Consider the following 11,284-nt stretch of genomic DNA (forward strand, 5'->3'; position numbering starts at 1 on the left):
AAGGATGTGGTTGCATGTGTCTGAAATGTCTATTTATATGATCTCATCCTCAAAAAAGGTCTTGGATTGGTCTTCGGGATGTCAGTAGAGTCTTTATTGTCTCCAGCCTCCTAAGGTTCATTTTTTAAGTCCTGTATAATCCTGGATACACATTTTGCCTGATATCTAATAGATATTGTCATTTAATCCAAGAAGACGACCACATAAGTTGTGGGACTTTTCTCTTTTTGCATTCAGAATCTGTTCTAGCCCACAGGGGTGAGAACGCATTCTTAGAAATTATATCTGGAATATATCTTCTAGCACTTAGACATCTATGCTGTCAAGTATTGCAGTTTATAGATGTTTTAAATTATTATCAACCATTTATTCATTAGTTTCATTATATAGTTTATTCTCTCATCTCACTTGCATAACTGCTGTGATGTTAGTGCCAATAGAAGTTGGTTAGGCACTGAGACAGAGCTATGAAACTCTTAGAGCTTCAGCATAAAGCCACTATCTGTGCCTATAAAAGTGTTAAATAAAATCAATGCACTGTGCTAAGAAGTCCCAGTGTAATAAAAACAGGAAAAAAGATCTTAGCCCTCCTTTTGAAGACATCACTGCTGATTCTGTGGTTTGGAGAAGAAAAATGCTTCATTTATTCAGAAAGGCAAAGAACTAGCAAACACAATTCCCCTCCACTTTCTGAAACCCAAGTTGCCCATGGGGAGTACAGGAAGGCTGTATCTGCCAGGCACCACAGGAGGACACGCTACCATTCAAGCAGCCAGTCTCCACAAAGAGCAATAGTAGGATGTGGCTTGCTTTTCACTTTCTATCTTTTTTCTTTTTTTCCTTCCATTTTCCCAGATGTTTTGAATCAGCTCTTTCCTTCCCAACTTCAAGCACTTAAATGAGGAAATGCTGGCAGGTGTCTTTAATTATACTCCGACTGTCTTTAACAGCCTGTATCAATGTCATCTAAAACATTGATGTTTTCCAGGGAAAGTTTAAAGAGCTTGTAAAGATGTCAAAGATATGTATTTAAGAGTTCCCTAGCAAACACCAGTTTACATATGAATTCACTCACATTAATTACCACTACCAATTCAAAGATGCCCTTCTGTATTTGTGAACTCAAAGTCATTGTGTGGAAAAAGTATATAATGAAAATTATTACACTAAAAAAAATCCTATTCTTTATTCTTGCTAGACTTTAAAAATTAAAATAAATTAAACTATTTTGCATTTAACATTATCTTCATCTACCTACAGCACAAGAATATATTTTTAATGATATAATATTGAAGTGATTTCAGCAAATAATTTCAGTTTTTAGAATATACAAAATCCTTGTTATCTTCCAAGCAATTAACATGTATTAATCAGTTTCAGGTCTCAAATATGTTGTGAAATAATGGAAGGGATATTTTTCTCTTTTTCCTAAATGTATTAATGGAGATTATTAGCGGTGGTTTCAGCAATTTGTGCATACCAGGGCTAGTTTCCTACATCTAAACCCACAAGAGTGAGCATCTTTGTTGCTAATACAGACCAGCAGCAAACATTTCGTTGCTTTAGTGGGGGCATGAACTCAGTGAGTCAGTCTGCCCAGCAGTCTGCACCCCTCTCCTGAGATGGTCCAGGTTACACAACATTCCTAATCCAGGGCTGTATCTACCATCAAACTGCAGTCTCACTTCTGCTGAAGTGTTCCAGACTATGGGAACCCGGATATACTTCTTCACTCAAAACATCAACTCAAACACACTAACTAACTCAACAGTTAGGAAAAATTAACCCACAATGGATGAATTCTCAGGGACAAAATTCCCATTGGTTTCAACAGAGCCAGATTTAATACAATTTTAACTTTCTTTCTAGTTCCCCCCAAACTCCAGCTTTTTTACAGTGTGACATCCCATGATGCATTATAATATTATTCCACCCATTGCAGAACTCTCCTGTAGTTTAGAGCCTGTCTAGAGGCTTTAGATTAAAGGGCTGTCTAAATCATTACTGAAAAGTGATGGAAAGTTTTTCAGGGTTTTTTTTTCTTCTCTTTTTCTTTTTAAATATACCATTTTGGTGTTGCTATAATGAGGCAATTCAAACCTAATACACAATTCTGAGACTGTTATTTTAACCCACATAACAAGAGGAGATGGGAAAGGGAATGTGCTGTGATTAGAATGACAGCTTTCATGGACTAGGAGTAGAATTTGAAAAAGCAGAAGCTGTTTTATCTATAAACTTAATTCAGCTTTATGGAACAGAAGTTGATCTGAAACTCAGAGAAAATGTTTCTCAGACCTCGACCTACATAAAGAGTAAGGAATAGCAGCATATTCAACAAATAACGTACCACAGGCATATTATATTATCAAAAGAGGTATTATTGGCTAGACAAAGAGCCTGAGAAAAAAAAAGCAATGTTATCAGTATGTTTGGAAACCACTCAGGAGTCAGGTCAGCTAGAAAAGACAGCAGGGCACATTTAATGAACTGTGCAACACTTAGCTTAGGTTGTGCCTTCTGAGCCTATAAGCATTCAAAAAACATTAGCATAGCTCTTACCATACCAGCTTTCTTGGTGAAATAATCTGAACAAAATAATGTGCTCTTACCTTAACAATTAAATATTTTTTTTTTTTTTTTAGGTACAACATCTACCTGTGGAACTTCTGAAAATTGGAAACTGTCTATATGTGCCTTTCCTTTTCACAATCTTTTAAAGAAACAGTGTTTTGGATATACTTAACAATCATTATGTGTCCATAATGTACCAAAGTAAGGTCATTTGAATTGCATAACTAGTCATATCCCAGACTCTAACTTGAATATTTTTAAAATTCACAGTCCTCTGTGAATAGTATTTTTATGGTGACAAAAAGTCTAGTCTCATAGCTTTCTGTGGGCAAAATCCTGCATCAATACAGATCCTGGCAGGTTCCTAAATGGGCAAAGATTAGGGTCATAGTAAAATTCAGGTTGGAAGGAACCTCAGGAAGTCTCTAGCCCAACTTCTTGCTTCAAGCAGGGTCAGCTATAAGATCAGACCAGGTTGTTCAGGGCTTTATCCAGTCTGGTCTTGAAAACTTTCAACTATGGAGAGTGCACAAACTCCCTGGGCAACCTGCGCTACTGCTTGGCTGTATTCATGGTGAAAAAAAGTTTACTTACACACAGCCTGAGGGTCTTTCATTTCACCTTATGCCTGTTTTCTCTTGTCCTCCCTCCACCCGCCACAACAAAGAGCGTGGCTTCCTCTTCCCAGAAATCTCCTCCTAGGTACTGGGGGGGCTGCTGCTAGGTCCTCTTGAATCCGTCTCTTCTCCTGGCTGAATGAGCTCTGGTTCCTCCTCCTCATAGGACAAGTGCTCCAGCCCATGGCCATGTTTGTGGCCCTGTGGTCAACATGATCTAGTTTATCATGTGTGTTTTGTTTTAGGAGGGCATAAACTGCACACAGTATATCTACATGCAGTCTGACAAGTGCTGAGCAGAGGGGGATAATCAGTTCTCTTGATCTATTGCTGTCATCCTGTTAATACAGACCAGGATCTTTCTTTGCTGCCAGGGCACACTGGTGGCTCACATTCAGCTCACTGTGCACCATGACCCCAAGGGCTTTTTCAGGAAAGCTGCTTCCCAGCCTATATGGCTGCAAGAATTTCCTCCTGCTCATGTGCATGTCCTTGTTGAATTTCATAAGGTTCCTGTTGACCCCATTCATTCAACCTGCCTAAGTCTCTCTGGATGGCAGCCCCATCCTTGAATGTATTGACTGCCGCCAATTTGGTGCCATTTGAAAACTTTATGAACAAACACTCCATTACTTCCTTCACGTCACTGATAAAAATGTTGAATGGTACAAGTCCCAAGACAGCCCCCTGCTACTGGTACTCCACTTGTCACAGGCATCCAGGTAGAGTATAACCAATTAACTCTCTAAGGCCAACCATTCAAACACTTTTTTATTCAGCTAGTTGTTTTCTCAGCCAAACCATAGCATCCCAACTTGGACACAAGAATATTGAGGGAGACAGCATCAAAAGCTTTGAATTCAAGGTAAATGACACCTATTGCTCTCTACCCATCCACCAAGCTAGTCATTTTATCATAGAAAATGGAGATGTTTGCTAGGCATAGTTTAGCCTTGATAAATACATGCTGGCAGTTCTCAAAGACTTCTCCTTTATGTGCCCAAAATCATGTCCTAAGAGGACTCTCTGAGTTACCCAAGGACTGCAGTGACTTCTGCATGCTTACATCTGTGTGGTGGATAACAGATGACATCTTTAAATGTCAAAATACTGCTTTCTGCCTTTATCACATTATGTCATCCTTGTTTAGGAAAAAAGTGCCTTTTATAAATAGTTCACAAGGATACTTAATAGATATTTTATATATATTTGATAATTCTTGTTGGATTCTTCTTTCCCTTTTTATTTCTCTCCTTTCCTACAGCATGTCATTAGCAAACAGGAAAATATTTTATTGAAGGTATAGCAAAAATAAAAAGCCAGGTCTGCAGATATTCATATTTAATTATGGCTACATGTAATTAAGTGTGGCAGTCTGATGATAAAACCTTTAAGTAATGACTCATAAAGAGATAAAAATGGAGCATGTGTTTAATCAGTTTTCAGCCTTCCACAGAAGCTGGCATAGCTCAGGTGCTAATGAGACATCTGTTGCTTAGGACACTAGAGAAAGCATGCAATTCACTTATGAAAAAAAAAATACCGGTACGTTATACAATACAGAAATACTGGCCCAGAATTCTAGCGTTAAACTTTGGTAAGATTTCAGACTAGCAATATTCAACAATGTACTTTCTCTTACAACTGTGGTTTGCTCTAGAGACAGGTAACCCAACACTAATTTTGCCAAATAACATGAATAATGGTGCTATCTTGCTCAAGGATATTTAACCAATAGCTGTTGTTAGCTGAGAATCCTCTAGCTCTGTTAATGAAAATCTAGCTGTCTTTGTAGTACTCTGAGGTTGTTCTGAGGTTGTTCTAAGGTTGATCAATTCCCCAGAATAAATCAGAAAATCCTGAATGAGAAAATGGGAACATGTTCTCATCTGCTATTTGTGATAATGGGCCATATTAGTGGGGAACATTTAAGGAAGTTCAGAGAAAACCTGTTTTGGCCCTGGACCTCTAACTACTATTTAACAGGCAAAAGACAAGAGAAAAAAAAAAAAATTATTTCTATCTCTGATGCTGATGCAGTACACTTGCCTGAAATATTTCCTCAAGAGCCATAAGATTGTATCATCTCAAGTGGAGTTTTGGTGTACTTTGAAAGGCAAAGCTTAATTTAAATCTTCCGATACAAATACAGCAAAAAGTCCTATTAAAATGAAAAGGACTGTCCCTTGCTATAAGGCTTCCAAAAGATACTGACTCTGGTTGGTATGCTTCTTTCCAGCTTTTATGGGACAATAAGAATCTTACTAGGACACTAGATCTGAAGAGTTGCCTCTCTCTTCTGCCTTTCCCTATCAGCGTGGTTCCACGGAAAACCTATAAGAAGGTGGCAAAGGAGCATGCAAGTTTTTGAGAGTAACTGTAGAAAGTAAAAAAAAAGGAACCTTGGATGTGCAAAGAAGTGCCTGCCTTTCTGGCAGGACCTTAATGTGTGGTAACTGGCTTTTTGGTTCAGTCTTCCCACATACACTCGATAAACACTCGGTATTTATCTTGGCTTAAAACATGTTCTTCACCTTTAAATGTAACTATTTTATGCCTTCCTAAAGGAACCAAACCTGCACAAAATGAGCCAGAACTTCTCCTGAACTGGGGACTACCCATACCCTTCAGGGGTGGCAGGTTTAGATAAGACTGAACATTTCTGAATATGCCCTGTTGTGTACTGCATACTAGGCATTGTTTCGTTTTCATGTGGAGATGACTTTTCCTTCGTGGCTTCAGGCTGAACATTTCTTTCTGTTTCATTTTTTGTTAATGGGTTGTAAATGAAAACTGTTGTTTAGCAATGTAGTTCTAATATGATTAAATTCCCTTTCTTTCAGAATTCTGCTTCACAACTCTTAAGTACTTAATCAATGAGTGTTTTGACTATTTTACATGGGAACTGTAGGATGGAGATTTGATTTATAATATAAATTGGCATCTGAATTGGTATCCTTTCTCTGAACTGTGAAAGACAATCATCTTTCTTAATGATCATTACACCAAGAAATGGTAACATGCCATCCTTTCACATCTCCCTTGTGAATTTGTCAGATTTATTCCTGTCTTCCTTTAACAATACTAATGTGTCATTTACATATTTATACAAAACTGGTGGTTTACATTTTACTAATTTTAAAGCCTTTTCTTCCATATCTCCCATAATGATATCTATTAAATTTAAGAATGAATTGCTCTCTTTTATTTATAAATTAAAGATACTGATTGTTCACTACTTCTGCAATCAAGTTTCAGAGTCTGCTAATGGAAGTCTATTTTGAGGCTTATGTAAAGAGACAGTTAATGTCATAACTTCACATAATATTTGTATTTAAGGTGATTAGTTTGTTTTTAAAAGCTATGGCTGTTTTACAACTATGTGACACATTTAGGAAGAAACATTTAGGATATATAAAGGCTTGTTTTTATTCTCAGTTCTTCTAGTTGGAAGAATTCATAGTAACAGCACTGCTGCTAATATTATGCTAATATCAGACTCTGGCCATTAGTTTTTTAGAACAGGTAACTTCAGCGCTGATGGAAGATATCAGAATGGAAGAGGATGGTAACTGCAACATGTCTACTACCAAAAAGGGTACAAGAGGAATTCCTGTTGTTGGCTCCCTCTCCCCTCAATATGCCCTTATACTATCTGATGTCAATTCAGTCCTGAGAAGTAGCACGGTCACAGCACAGTCTGCTGGTTACAATAGAGTCTGTTGCTGGAAACTGAGTAGACTTTCCTGGTCTCACCATTGAGGTGATGGGGATAAGAAGCTAGCCAGGACTATGAGAAGCGTAGTGGCCTTCAGAGCAGGCTTTCTTTCAGAAATCTGGGCACTTAACACGCATGTATAAGAGAACTTCTGAATACTTCCCACTAATGAGGAACCTGCCCTTACACATTCCTCCTCCTGCAGAACTATCTGGATGTAGACACTCACATATGTCTCTGTATTTTGTAACATTGAATCATCCCCAAAATTTGTGAGTTAAGAGTCAATATAATGCAATGATAGTGAAAAGTAATGGGAGTAATAAGATAATACAAATAAAAAATAACATTTGCCATACTCCTCTGAGGTTCCTCTTTTTTTGCCCTGGACGCAGCAGTTATAAAGCAATGTTATTTTCTCAGAACGTCAGACTTCATCACTGTAAAATATATCCTAAATGATGACTATTTTTCCCCCTCCAATTTACGTATAAAACCAAAACATTGTTCTTTCCTAGAGGACAGTTGAACTCAATGCTTAAAGAATTAAAATATTGATACTTTGTAAGCTCATAAAAGACCTGAAGATGTTAAGGGCCAAGAAGATGATTAAGGAACTAGAGCGTCTCTCATATCAGGAGAGGCTGAGAGAGCTGGGAATGTTCAGCCTGGAGAAGAGAAGGCTCGGGGGGGTCATATCAACGTGTACAAATACCTGAAGGAAGGGTGAAAAGAAGAGGGAGCTAGGCTCTTCTCAGTGGTGCCCAGTGACAGGACCAGAGGTAACAGGCACAAGCTGAAACATGGGAAGCTCTGTCTGACCACAGGGAGCGCTGGCATGGGTTGCCTAGAGAGGCTGTGGAGTCTCCCTCCTTGGAGATATTCAAAAGCAGTCTGGACACAGTCCATTCTGTGATTCTGTTAAGTGTGGTGGGGTTTGGTTTTGTTTTTTCCCCCCTGGGTTTCTGTAAGGTAGGGGAAGGGAGTAATTTATTCATAAAGACACACAAGCAGATTATTTAGAATCTCCCTACTGTAGAGAAAGGATAATATGGAAGTCACGAATGCATTTATGAATTAAAATCTTAATGCTAAGAGGTATTGAGCACCAGCTGGGGCTAGTTCTCATCTCACTTCTGCTAGTTTTTTATTAGTATAAATCTGGTAAATTCAGGGTTTTTTAAATAGATTTAACAATTGCAAGTGAGGTTGGAATCAGTACCACTGGTATTAGCCATATCAGCCATTCTTCCTTTTACATCCCAAAACAGGATATTTTGATTGAGTAAAGAGTTAGGTTTGCTAGACTTTCAATAAATCCCTACTGTGTACTATTTTAATATGTTTGTATATTTATTAGATCATAATGGACCTCTATGCTGTTGTCTCAGTTTGAAGAAAATAAAAATTTTGTTCAGTTTCAATTGATTTAGAATGAATACAGATATACTTCAGTCAGTGTTAAAGTTTTATAAACAAGTAAACCCAATTTGGTATCATTTCTTGATCACGTTAAAAGGCATTTTAAAAGCCACTGTAAATCTCCTTTTTAACTAAATCAGCAGCTGCTTAGGTGAGTAGTATCAACAAACAATTGTTCCACAAAAAAGAAAGCTATGATAATTTTGGCCCTTATCATACAAGTGTTTTCTTTGTAGTTTTAAAATAGAAAAATTGAGATTTGTTTTCACCGAGTACCATCCTGAAGGTGGAGAATGCTCGGTGAGTGCAGTGATTGTGAAGGCAGAGGATCTACAAGCTGATAGCGTGTATCTGTATGAGCGACATATCCATGGTGGCATCCCTGTTGGTTGCCTCTGCCTGGCAGACATCCAAAGAGGAAGGCAACCTTCTCCTTTGAAGGAATGGATTTCCAGCAGGTGACTTGTTGGTACTGGTGTATGAATGCCAGTGCAGTGGAGGGATTTTAATTTATTCTGATTCTTTGATTTATTCTGATTTATTCCATTTCAGGTCATTTCAGGTGTATAGGAAGAGTATCACCAGACTCTCTGTCTCAAAAGTCTCTTCGGAATAAGAAAAATACTGGCCTGGCCTGTTACTACATGCTAAGATACTCTGATGGATGGAAGCATAGGAGAATCAAACAAAATAAGCACTAAGAAGAATGCCTTTCCTCTTTTGAAAGTATAGGAATACCAACTGCTCTGCAGTGTCAGGATTCATCTGTATCTGTGTGCGCGTACGTGGGTGGGAGTTTACACAAGTTCATATTGCAAGACACATTCAGTGAATAACTAAATCCAAGAACCAGATGCAAAGATATTGGTTGTGGTGAAAGAAGAAAAAGGAAAAAAAACCCAAAACCGCCCCAAAAATGCTTCATATTTCTGTCCTGTTTTCACAGATAATAAGGCAATATATTCCTGTTGATCCCAGGTACTCTTGAAATTCAAATAGTAAACCTTGATTTGCTGACTAGAGGAGGGTAAGAGAATAAAGGAAGAAATCATATTTAATATTAAAAAATGGGCAAATAATTTTATCCTCTATCTTAAATAGGGTGTGTACAACAGTCAGCACATTGTAGAAGGCTATATCTAGGGAAGGTTGGGAATGTTCTGACAAAATAGTCTTTTTATCAGGAAAAGAACAACTGCTAGAAACCAAACATTTTTCACAGACTTATATCAGTGTCTTTCATCATGAAGGTGACACAAATCCAGGCTGGAATTATTGTCCAGCAACAGAGAGAAAAGGCTCCTCTCCCCCAGTATGCTGCTAGTAAGGGGACATCAGTATGGGGAAAACAGGTCAGACTTCCTACTCTGAAGTTGCCAAAATATTGATTTTTTCCCCAGCCAAATGAACACTCGCTCCAAGGGTTTGGTCTTTAGGAGGTCTTAACTTCAGCTCAATACAGAATGGGAAACTTTTGGAAAAATCAAACATTTTAGTGAGATGAAAAAATCCTGAGTATGGAAAAATCTTACGGATCTAATAAGCATCAGGTACTGTCCCAAAGGAATACTGGTGAGATCCCAAAGGAAAACTGGAGGGAATGGGCAAAGTATTATAAATAGTGCCTGAAATTTCTGCAACAGGTCATCCATCTGCTAGTTTTGACTAAAATTCCTAGATTCTGCTTCTGCTTTTCCTCCAAAGAATGCTGAAATACTTTCAGCAAACATTTTGTTCAACTGTTTTGATTTTGGGTAGTTATCTAACCAAGTGATGGCTCCTTTATGTATATGAAAGCCTTGTTTTCAAAATATGTTGGCAGAAGAGTTTAAAAAAATGGTAATAGGAAAAATTAATTCCTTTTATAACTGAAAGGATTGCTCTCATTTTTTAAGCTCTTATGGTTAAATATAAAGAATACATTTTTTTAAAAAACCTATTTGCTTTATTTCAGTCTGCTCTGTTCAAAACAGTAAAATTATTTAAGAATAGATCATTCAGTATGACAGACAACAAACTGATCCACCTGCTACAATTCAGAAGAGAAAGTCTGAAATTCGTTAGTCTAAAACTACAAGAAAAGACAGAAAAGACAACAGGAAGTAATTATTTTTCACTCTGCCTTCGCTGTAAAAAGCTAATTTTCATAGACCAAACAATGACACTTCCCTCATAAACAAAGTATGACACAATGCTTGTCATTATTACTCATGTTTCAAGATAAATAAAAACAGCAGGTTAAAGAAAAGGACGTTTATGGGCTCTTTAGGTACATGCATTGCAAGAGATTGTTTTTGTGGTGAAGAGATTAGCACAAAAACTCAAGACAGAGAGGAGACCATAGCTTGAGGAAATGTGGCCCTTCTCCAAGGAAATTTGCTAAAGAGTCAGAAATGGATCCCCGATGTCCTAAGTTATACCTCCAGTTCCTTAAAAAAGCCATTCTCTTTCACAACCTTACCTCATTGACTGCTAGACTTTTTAACCCAGTTTTCATTTTTACCTATCAAATTCAACATATTGTACTTAGCTATATCACTTTTGACAGTCTAGACAATTGCTCTCCACTTCTGGTATTTATGTCTGTCAACTGTCTCCAGATGTAGCTCAGCCTCTGCTCTGCTTTCACAACAACATTCTTAGTCAAAAAATACTTTTGCGTAACAAACTGAATTGCACAAAATTACTTACATCTGTCCTATTTACTGTAGATTTTTCCAACACAGGTAAAGTCACTGATAGCCTTGCACAAACTTCTTATTTAAAATAATGCTTTCCACTTGTTTTCTTATGGGCCTATATCAGTTTGATTGAACATAGGAGAGTTTTTAGTCATTTGCTTCATTTTATCTTCCATCAGTTCTGTAACCTTTGAGTCTGTAAAACCTACAAGAATAGTGAGAATGATGTTGGTTTACCTTTATATTTATTTTCATAGTGATGTTAAGATGTC

Source organism: Harpia harpyja, chromosome 3, assembly GCF_026419915.1.
Source record: "Harpia harpyja isolate bHarHar1 chromosome 3, bHarHar1 primary haplotype, whole genome shotgun sequence".
NCBI lineage: Eukaryota > Metazoa > Chordata > Aves > Accipitriformes > Accipitridae > Harpia > Harpia harpyja.